A 10166-nucleotide genomic window follows, 5' to 3' on the forward strand; every position below is an offset into this window, starting at 1 on the left:
AATCCTTACAAGTTTAGTCTTGCCATTATAACAGTCCCTTCTCCCGATTCTCCCTTTCTCCCAAAGTAATGCCGCGATGTTACAAGATCAATACAAAATTCTTCCCAGCTGTTGTCTGTCAGTCAATCTCACTAAGCCAGCATCTCAAATGTTTGAGAGTCCTGGCTATTTTTATGAAGGGCCTTCTCCTAATACAGGAGTAGTATTGTGAGTACGCAGAATGTATTCTGAGTTTAGTTTCAGCGTACCTCGTATCTTGCACGGAATTTTCTCTTACTTGGTGGTCGTAATTCCTATTTTTAGTGTTTTCCTTTTCTAGTTTTCTAATTAGCTGTGTGAAATTGGTTTAGCTGTCACGTGGTTATAACATAGTGGAGAATCACTCGCTGTTGGCGTCTAAAGGATCTCTTTAAGCTTTTTACAAGTTTAAATCTCCTTAGGTGGTTAACATAAAGTGAAAACAGTGACTAGTGGAAAGGAGTCCTAATTGGTGAGTAGTTCCATTATCAGTCTAGGTTTACAACTTTTTGTCATACAAAAGCCCTGAGTAAAATTTGAGTAGGTACTTCATTAGCCTGTTCTAATGGTTGCCGTCTTTGAAAGACTGCAGATAACAGTTGTGGCACACTGCAGAAAGGGTGGGCTTATCATACTTTACTGTCAAGGGTAGATGAGGTTCTTCAGTTTTGCATTATTCTCACCATTTGGGTGTTGAATTTTTGTGTAGTGGAGATACGCATTTTTTCCTGGCATATCGAAACACAGGAAAGATTGTTTTGCTTTAACAAATTATTTTCAGCATGTCGATAATAGATGATACAACACCATTTCTTTTTATGCAAGTATATTTTATGTTCATCTGCTAAACGTTTACATTTTAAAAAAATTTAAAAGGTTCAATAATGTCGACAGTTTGCAAGTTTTAGTAAAGATTGTTTACCATCTTACGTTGGTTTTGCATAGTTTTAGTTTTTTATTTTTATTTTTTTGCTTTGGTCTTTGTTTTGGAACTCTAGTTTATCGATGATACCTATCCATACTCTACAAAATCTGCTTGATTCTTAGACTTTTTGAGTCCATTACACCTATTTTGCTAACAAAGTGTAGTAAGGTGGTTTCTTTGGCAGAGGTTGGGAAAGACCCTAGCCACATTTGAATCTACTGAGGTAGCAGTTGAATGTTTTCAATTTTATGTCCTGCAATAATCCACTTGTACTTTGTGGAAGCTATGGTCCTCAGAACTCTGGAAGAGTAAGGATGATTAAGTGGAAGGAGCCCTACATTTGAAGTTAAACAGGAATTTTAGGTCTCTACATACTTCAGCTTATTTAAGGTTATCTAGCAATGCACTGTTGACCAAATATCCCTGGTCCTATATTGTTTTGTGTAAAGTAAGACGTTTGAAGTAGTTCAGTAGTTTGTAATGTTTTTATCCCATGAAACTGTCCACTTGGAAAAAACTGTCTCACCGCATAAGCACTTTATTAACTGTAGCTTCATAAATTTTTTTAGATTAATTTGCTTATAGTAAAATGCATGTTTTTAAAAACATCTTCTTTGACGATATGTAAGCTTTGATAAATGCTAACAGTTGTGTGAAGTGAAGTGAAGTCACCCAGTCGTGTCCGACTCTTTGCGACCCCGTGGACTGTAGCCTGCCAGGCTCCTTTGTCCATGGGATTCCCCAGGCAAGAATACTGGAGTGGGTTACCATTTCCTTCTCCAGGGGATCTTCCCGACCCAGGGATTGAACCCGGGTCTCCCGCATTGGAGGCAGATGCTTTAACCTTTGAGCCACAAGGGAAGCCCAGCTGTGTAATCACTGCTGCTAAGTCACTTCAGTCATGTCCGACTCTGTGCGACCCCATAGACAGGAGCCCACCAGGCTTCCCCGTCCCTGGGATTCTCCAGGCAAGAACACTGTGTAACGTGTAACACTGTGTAGTGTGTAATCACTACCAGTAGGTTAAAGGGATAGAATAATTCCATCATCCTCTAAATTTCTATCTTGTCCCTTTGTAGTCATCCTCTCTCCTCACCCCTGGAACCTAGGGTGGTTTCTGTCCCCATAGCTTTCCCTTTTCCATAATGTCCTAAACATAGAATCATACAGAATGCTGTTTTGAGTTTGGGTTCTTTAGTTTAACGTGGAAGTAATTTTTTCAAATTTAAAAAGTAATACATGGTCAGTGAGGGATTTTAGAAACTATCAGAAAAAGCTAGAATAATAGTTAACATTTTGGTGTATTTTTTTTCTTTCAGCGGTGGTTTTCAATATATTGGTGGTTGTGATTTTCCTGTCATTTTCCCCCTTTGCCCTGCCCTCCCACCACACACTTGACTGTGAATGTGAATTACCATTGAAGAGTTTCAAAGTCATGGGGTTAGTGGCCAGTATCATCATGGTTGAGGCAGTGCTCTGTAGACATTGATTAAAGGTTTTTACTGGAACTGAAACTTCATTTCAGAAATTAGTTGGAACCAGTGAAAAGCTGAAGATGGAATCTAAAATAGGATAGTTTTTTTTCCTCCCCTAAATATTTACACAAATACTTTCTTTTGCATCCAGCTCTTTTTACTTAAAAACAGTAGATCTATGGTTGTCAAAGAGATAACTTAACTCTTGTTTGAAGCTAGGTAACTATAGGGATTGAAAAAATGGAAATATGGTAATTAATCACTTGATAGGGGTTGTAATTTTATATACAAAACTTTTTTTTATAGCCTTTTTTTATCTGGAGCGCAGCATCATAGGGTTTATACTACTGTGCCATTTAAGATGCTTTTATTATTTATTTTTTTTAAAGCTTTCAGATAGAATTTACATTCTCTGGTAGTATTGATAGTATATTTACGGAATTGTGTAACCATTACCACAGTTTTATTTTAGAACATTTTCGTTACCCCCTCAAAAAGCCTTGTACCCATTTGGAGTCATTAAAATGCTTTTTAACTGATGTATATGATTTTAAGCTTTGTAATAGCACTGCAGCTTGCATAGCCGTGGGCAGAATATAATTTTAAATAGAAGTTGAAAGTAAGTCACTCAATTTCTTGCACTTGGAGAGGAAAGTTTCCATGGTATTCCATGGAAAGGTGTGGTCTCTAAGATGGCTGAAGGAATTTTCAGTTCATCTCTTTAGAAGATAGAATTACTTTTAAAGCTCTGTAATTTCTGCTTTTGACTATGTAATTGATCAACTACAAAACATTTTAAAGTACCATGATATTTCCAAAATTTGCTTTTTGCTTTAGCTTAATATTGAAATTTGAGAGTAATTAAATGATACACCGGATTTATTATTGCTAACGATGATGGCCAATAGACTTATAGTAAAAGAGTTGTATTTTGAAAATGTGCTTACTTTTCAAAGTTGGTATAGAAGATTGTTGATTTCTTTGTGGAGATTAGTAATTGAGAAGAAGATGGTTGCTGTACTATAATATGGACACTATTAGGTTAAAAACATAGTTTAAGATATTTTGAAGCTATTTTTAGTTGTAAATGTTTTAAAATGAAGTTTTTTAAAAAGAACTAGGATTTAATTAAGTGAAAAGACCACTTAATTTTTTAAAATTAATTTTCCCATGAAGTTTTGTTTTTGTATTACAAGAACAATGTGTAATTAATGAAAAATCTGAAAACACAAAAGCAAAAAAGTAAGCCTTGATCTTCCCTATCTAGAGACAATGTCAAGACCTTGGCTTTACTTACAGAAAACATATTTTTCCATATTTTTTTCTATACATCATCAGATATTTGTGGGTATTGTGCAAGTAAAATAATAATTTACTATTGTTTATTTCTATTGTCCATTAACCTTGGACTGCAAGGAGATCCAACCAGTCCATTCTAAAGGAGATCAGTCCTGGGTGTTCTTTGGAAGGACTGATGCTAAAGCTCAAACTCCAATACTTTGGCCACCTCATGCGAAGAGTTGACTCATTGGAAAAGACTCTGATGCTTGGAGGGATTGGGGGCAGGAGGAGAAGGGGACGACAGAGGATGAGATGCCTAGATGGCATCACCTACTCGATGGACATGAGTTTGGGTGAACTCTGGGAGTTGGTGAAGGACAGGGAGGCCTGGCGTGCTCGGATTCATGGGGTCGCAAAGAGTTGGACACGACTGAGCGACTGAACTGAACTAAGTGGTAGTAGTAGTGTTAGTTGCTCAGTCGTGTCCAACTCTGTGACCCCATGAACTAGTCCACCAGGCTTCTCTGTCTCCAGGGGTTTCCCAGGCAGGAATACTGTAATGGGTAGCCATTCCCTTCTCCCAAGGATCTTCCCTACCCAGGGATTGAACGCTGGTCTCCTGCATTGCAGAGTCTTTTACAGTCAGAGCCATTAGGGAAGCACCGTTGTTTTTTGTTGTTGTTGTTCAGTCTGCTTAATCGTGTCCAATCTTTGTGACCCCGTGGACTGCAGCCTTCCCTGTCCTTCATTATTTCAAGGAGTTTGCTCAAACTCGCATCCATTGAGTCTGCACTGCCATCCAACCATCTCGTCCTCTGTCATCCTTTTTTCCTGCCTTCCATCTTTTCCCATCAGGGTCTTTTTACAGTGAGTTGGCTCTTCGAATCAGGTGGCCAGAGTATTGGAGCTTTAGCTTCAGCATCAGTCCTTCCCATGAATATTCAGTGTTGATTTCTTTTAGGATTAACTGGTTTGATCTCTTTGCTGTCCAAGGGACTCTCGAGTCTTCTGCACTCGGCCTTTTTTATTTCCCAGCTCTCACATCTGTACACGACTACAGGAAAAACCATAGCTTTGACTATACGAACAAAGTAATGTTCGTTGCTTACTGTGTATTCTTTGAGGCTTATATGTTTTGACTGGATAATAATTCAGGAACTGAGTTCTCTACCACAATGTTAAGGATGTAGCAAACTTGCTTTTTTGTAGTTGAACTGCAGTATACTTTCTATGATTGACCCCTAAATCTTGTACTGGCTAGTTGTGAAGCCTTAGATTTTTCATCTGCAGTATGAGGCACTTGGATTTTTTTTTGACAGTTCATCAAGTGGTGGAATCTACTAGGTCTTTAGTTCACTGAGGTTCTATCTAGCTCTAACAATAGCAGCAATTTATTGAGCACTTGTGGCTCAGACAGTAAAGAATTTGCCTGCAATGCTGGAGACCCAGGTTCAATCCCTGGGTTGGGAAAAGCCCCTGGAGGAGGGCATGGCGACACACTCCAGTATTCTTGCCTAGAGAATTTCATGGATAGAAGAGCTTGGCAGGCTACAGTTCATGGGGTTGTAAAAAGTCTGACAAGACTGAGTTTTTTTTCACACTTTTATACTGTGCAGGTACTTTACCTGAAATTATCTTATTTACTCCTCTCAATCACAGTGAAAGAGATGGTGTTACCGCAGTTAAGGAAACTGAGGCTAAGTGACTATATCCATAAAATGAATAGGCTGATTCAAGATTCAGATTGATGTTTCTGACTCCCAGAGAGCCTGATCTCTTTAGCCCTTATACGATTTTTAAGTATGAATATATGGCTTACCAAATTATTGTTAAATTATAAATTATTCTGGTGAATACAGTGGGAGTCAAGAGGACTGCATTGGGAGGATTCTTGGAGAAATGATTTGAACTATGTCTTACTATTACAAAAATCTGCCCTTTCCAATTTGGTAAGCACTATCCATGGGGCTGAAATGTAGTCTGAATTGACATGTGCTTTAATTGGAAAAGTCATACTAATATGAAAAAAAGGAATGCAAGACTCCCATATGTGTGCGTGCTGAGTTGTTTCAGTCTTGTCTGACACTGCGATCCCATGGACTGCAGCCTGCCAGGCTCTTCTGTCCATGGGATTCTCCAGGCAAGAGTGCTGGAGTGGGTTGTCACGTCCTTCTCCAGGGGATTATCCTGACCCAAGGATCGAACCTGCATCTCTTTTCTCTCCTGCATTGGCAGGCAGATTCTTTACCGCTTGCACCACCTGGAACTCCATTGTTTTAAAATACTGATTACATTTGAAATAAACATTTTACTTAAATATACTTAGAGGTTTAAAAACTAGATGATGGCTCAGATTATAATTTGTGCTGGATAGTTACGATTTATACATCCTCAGTTGTTAGCTTTATATTATTGGTTATGTTAGGTATTTGGGGAAATGTTTGAAATGCATGTATATATATATAATGAAACTTCCTGTTCAAATTTTGTTAAGATGTGGCACCTCTTGGTAATATTTGCATGGTAGTTATCAAAGGCTTGAAAAAAATTCTTTGGCAAATGTTTAGCTAATAGTAGTAAGTTCTGTTGTGATGTTTGTACGAAGTTTTCTTGAACCAAATCTTCATAAAGAAGAACTTGAACAAAACAAAATTAAGCAATGCAAAGCATTACTTTTGTTAATCTGAACATATATTTATATGTACAATAGTCTTTTCAGTTTATTTTTCCTGACATTAAAGAGGCTGAGAAGCCATGAAAAATGGAACCAAAATTAAATCTAAGTTAAATATCAGTTGTTATAACTTGTCTTCCATATTCTGGCCTCAGCATTTTTTGCTTAGGTTTTTTGGGAGCGTGAATAGAGGTCTCCCCCACTGATAACTGATATTTATAGTTATTGTTGACAAAGCTACATGGCATTTCCCTGTCAGTATTTCTTCAGAATCAGGAATTTCATCTTTCAGGTTCTTGTCTTTGTGCCTTTTTTATTCTGTTAATTAATAGTAGTAAAACTTCTTGACTTCTTGGCAGTCCAGTGGTTAAGACAACGCTCTCCCAGTGCAAGGGGCAGGGGTTTGATCCCTGGACCAGAAACTAAGATTCCCATAGGCTGCACAGTGCTGCCCTCCACCTCCCCCAGAATAAAACTTCTTTCTTGATTCATTGCTTTTTGCTTTAATAGTTTTTCAGGTTATTTTCAAGCCATGTTTTCTAGTGACTTGATATATATATATAAATAGTATGTTAGTAGATTGTCAGTAAATATTTGTTGAATGAACAAATGAATCAGTTGTTCTTGGTTTTTGGACACTCTGACTTTTTAATCTTTATATAAACACAATGAAAAGAAAGTGAAGTCGCTCAGTCGTGTCCAACTCTTTGCGACCCCATGGACTGTAGCCTACCAGGCTTCTCTGTCCATGGGATTTTTCAGGCAAGAATACTGGAGTGGGTTGCCATTTTCTTCTCCAGGAGATCTTCCCAACCCAGGGATTGAACCTGGGTCTCCCGCATTGTAGGCAAACGCTTTACTGTCTGAGCCACCGGGAAAGTCCATAAACAACATATATACAAAACTAACTTCATTATTTCTGAGTTTTGTTTGAAACTGAACTTAAAAAAATTTTTTTAATGCATTGGTTCAAGTTAAGATACTGTCTCAGAACTTATGAAGTGAAGTTTTAGATGCTCAGTTGTGTCAAAGTCTTTGCAACCCCATGGACTGGGGCTCACCAGGCTCTTCTGTCTGTGGGACTCTCCAGGCAAGAATGCTGGAGTGGGTTGCCATTTCCTTCTCCAGGAGATCTTCCCAACCAAGGGATCGAACCCTGGTCTCTTGCATTGCAGGCAGACTTTACTGTGTGAGCCAACAGGGAAAATATAGGACTAAAGTGAACTTCAACTCTTGGCAAAAACTAAGTCATTATAGTTTAGTGTGGCCATTTGAAACCTGCAAGTCTTTCCATTTCAGAAACTGTTGGATATTATAAACCTGTGTAATTAATAAGCCTAGAACATTACTAGTATGTGAGTATTAGTAGATATTTATGTATTATTATGAAATCCTCACATTTTCATTGCCATTTTTCATTCAGAACAGTTAACAGTTAAGCAGTTCTAATGGATGCTGAAGGCTTGCTTTGAGTAACTTTTTTCCTTAATAGAACCTGATGCATAATGATGCAATAATTTCTGTAATGCATCATGTAATTAGTAAATCTGTGGACTTTATTTATATAGCATGTGTCCATTGATTTGTAATAATTTTCAGATGTAGATGTTGTTCATGTTCAGTAGCAAAGTTGTGTCTTAACTCTTTGCAAACCCATGTACTATAGTATGCCAGGCTTTGTCCTCTGCTGTCTCCTGGAGTTTGCTCAGATTTATGTTCATTTAGTTGGCAATGCTGTCTACCATCTCATCATCTGCTGCCCCCTTCTCATGTTACCTTCAGTATTTCCCAGCATCATTGTCTTTTCCAGTGAGCTGACTGTTGCGGCAGGTGGCCAAAGTACTGGAGGTTCAGCTTCAACATCAGTCCTTGCAGTGAATATTCAGGGTTGATTTCTTCTAGGATTGACTGGTTTGATCTCCTTGAAGTCCAGAGGACTCTCAAGAGTCTTCTCCAGCACCAATTTGAAAGCATCAGTTGAAAGCATCAATTCTTCTGTGCTCAGCCTTCTTTGTGGTCCAAGTCACACATCCGTACATGACTACTGGAAAAACCATAGTTTTAACAGTACTGACCGTTATTGGCAAAGTGATGTCTCTGCTTTTTAATACACTATTTCTCAAAACTTGTAGATCCTTTGAATAAAAGTATATTGTTTGAAGTTAAGAAAATTTTTGATTGCAGTTGCACACTTGAATGTGCTTGTTACTGGGATCAAATTACAACTCAGATCTTTTAGGTGTTGTATGTAAAAATTAAACAAACAAGTTTATTACCTAGAATGTGGATTTGAGGTCTCTTGAGATGGAAAAATTAAAAAGATGTGGAGAGTGGTTATGTATATATATGTGCTGTCTGGAAAAAGTGCTGACTGACAGTATTAAAGCTATATTTCAACTCTTTAAAAAGATTTATACATGCATATGCAAATGTATAGTTTTATTGAGCATATACAGACTTGTTTTATTATAATTAAATCCCTGCCACTCCCCCCTGCCCCCACCGCTCCGCTCCCACCCCTGCCCTGCATATTTGGATTCCCTTCACTCTGTCCATCCACAATCCATCATTTAGGTAGCCTGTTCATAGCCAAGTAGACATCATGCCAGATTTGCCTGGAGAATCCCAGGGACAGGGGAGCCTGGTGGGCTTCCGTCTATGGGGTCCCACAGAGTCAGGACTGAAGCGACTTAGCAGCAGCAGCAGAATGTAATAGATACAAATTCAGATACAATTGTAGCTGTTTCTCAGTACTGCTGGATAAAAATAAGATAATCTAACATCTTGGCCATTTTCTCTGGGAATGTATTTTTTAATGGTTACATGTTTCACATAATTACCATGAAATCCAGCCATCCCTAGTTAATAAACACTTTGTTTCAAACATACACGCCATTCCATGTATGTTTTCTTGGATAGGTTTCAAAGAGTAATAAGATAGCTTGATGGAAGGGAAATTTATCAGTTAACTCTTGTTAACAGATTACATTCCAAAAGGCTTTTTTTTTTTTTTTTTTTAGTATTTTCTCAGTCAGTGAATCCCAGCCTCACTACATTCTTGCCAGAAATAGACTTTATTATAGTCCTTCATTTTTGCTAGTTTACTGGGTGTAAAGGATTATTTGATTGCACCTTGGATTTGCAAATCCGTACTTGTGAATTTTAATGTTTGCTGGCCATTTGGATTTGCTTTTCCATATATTGCTTGTTTTTCTCCCTTTTACTTCTGGGATATCCTTTTTCACTTATTGAGATTTCCTAGGACTCATTGTCCCCAAGAAAAAGAAATGCAAAAAAGTAAAATGACTGTCTGAGAAGGCCTTACAAATAGCTGTGAAAGAAAAGAGAAGCGAAAAGCAAGGGAGAAAAGGAAAGAAATACCCATTTGAATGCAGAGTTCCAAAGAATAGCAAGGAGAGACAAAGCCTTCCTCAGTGATGAGTGCAAAGAAATAGAGGAAAAAAATACAATGGGAAACACTAGAGAGCTCTTCAAGAAAATTAGAGATACGAAGGAAACATTTCATGCAAAGATGGGCTTAGTAAAGGACCGAAATCCTAACAGAGGCAGAAGATATTAAGAAGAGGTGGCAAGAATACATAGATGAACTGTACAAAAAAAGATCTTCACGACCCAGATAATCATGATGGTATGATCACTCACCTAGAGCCAGACATCCTGGAATGTGAAGTCAAGTGGGCCTTAGAAAGCATCACTACGAACAAAGCTAGTGGAGATGATGGAATTCCAGTTGAGCTATTTCAAATCCTAAAAGATGATGCTGTGAAAGTGC

General features: G+C 38.0%; 1 protein-coding gene across 6 annotated transcripts in view; it reads left to right on the forward strand.

Moving 5' to 3' along the window:
* Positions 1–10166, forward strand: part of FXR1 (fragile X mental retardation, autosomal homolog 1) — a 79260-nt gene that overhangs the window by 1060 nt on the left and 68034 nt on the right. The gene's annotated exons all lie outside the window — the stretch shown is intronic.

Source organism: Bison bison, unplaced genomic scaffold (genome assembly GCF_000754665.1).
Source record: "Bison bison bison isolate TAMUID 2011002044 unplaced genomic scaffold, Bison_UMD1.0 scf7180017864367, whole genome shotgun sequence".
NCBI classification, from domain to species: Eukaryota; Metazoa; Chordata; class Mammalia; order Artiodactyla; family Bovidae; genus Bison; species Bison bison.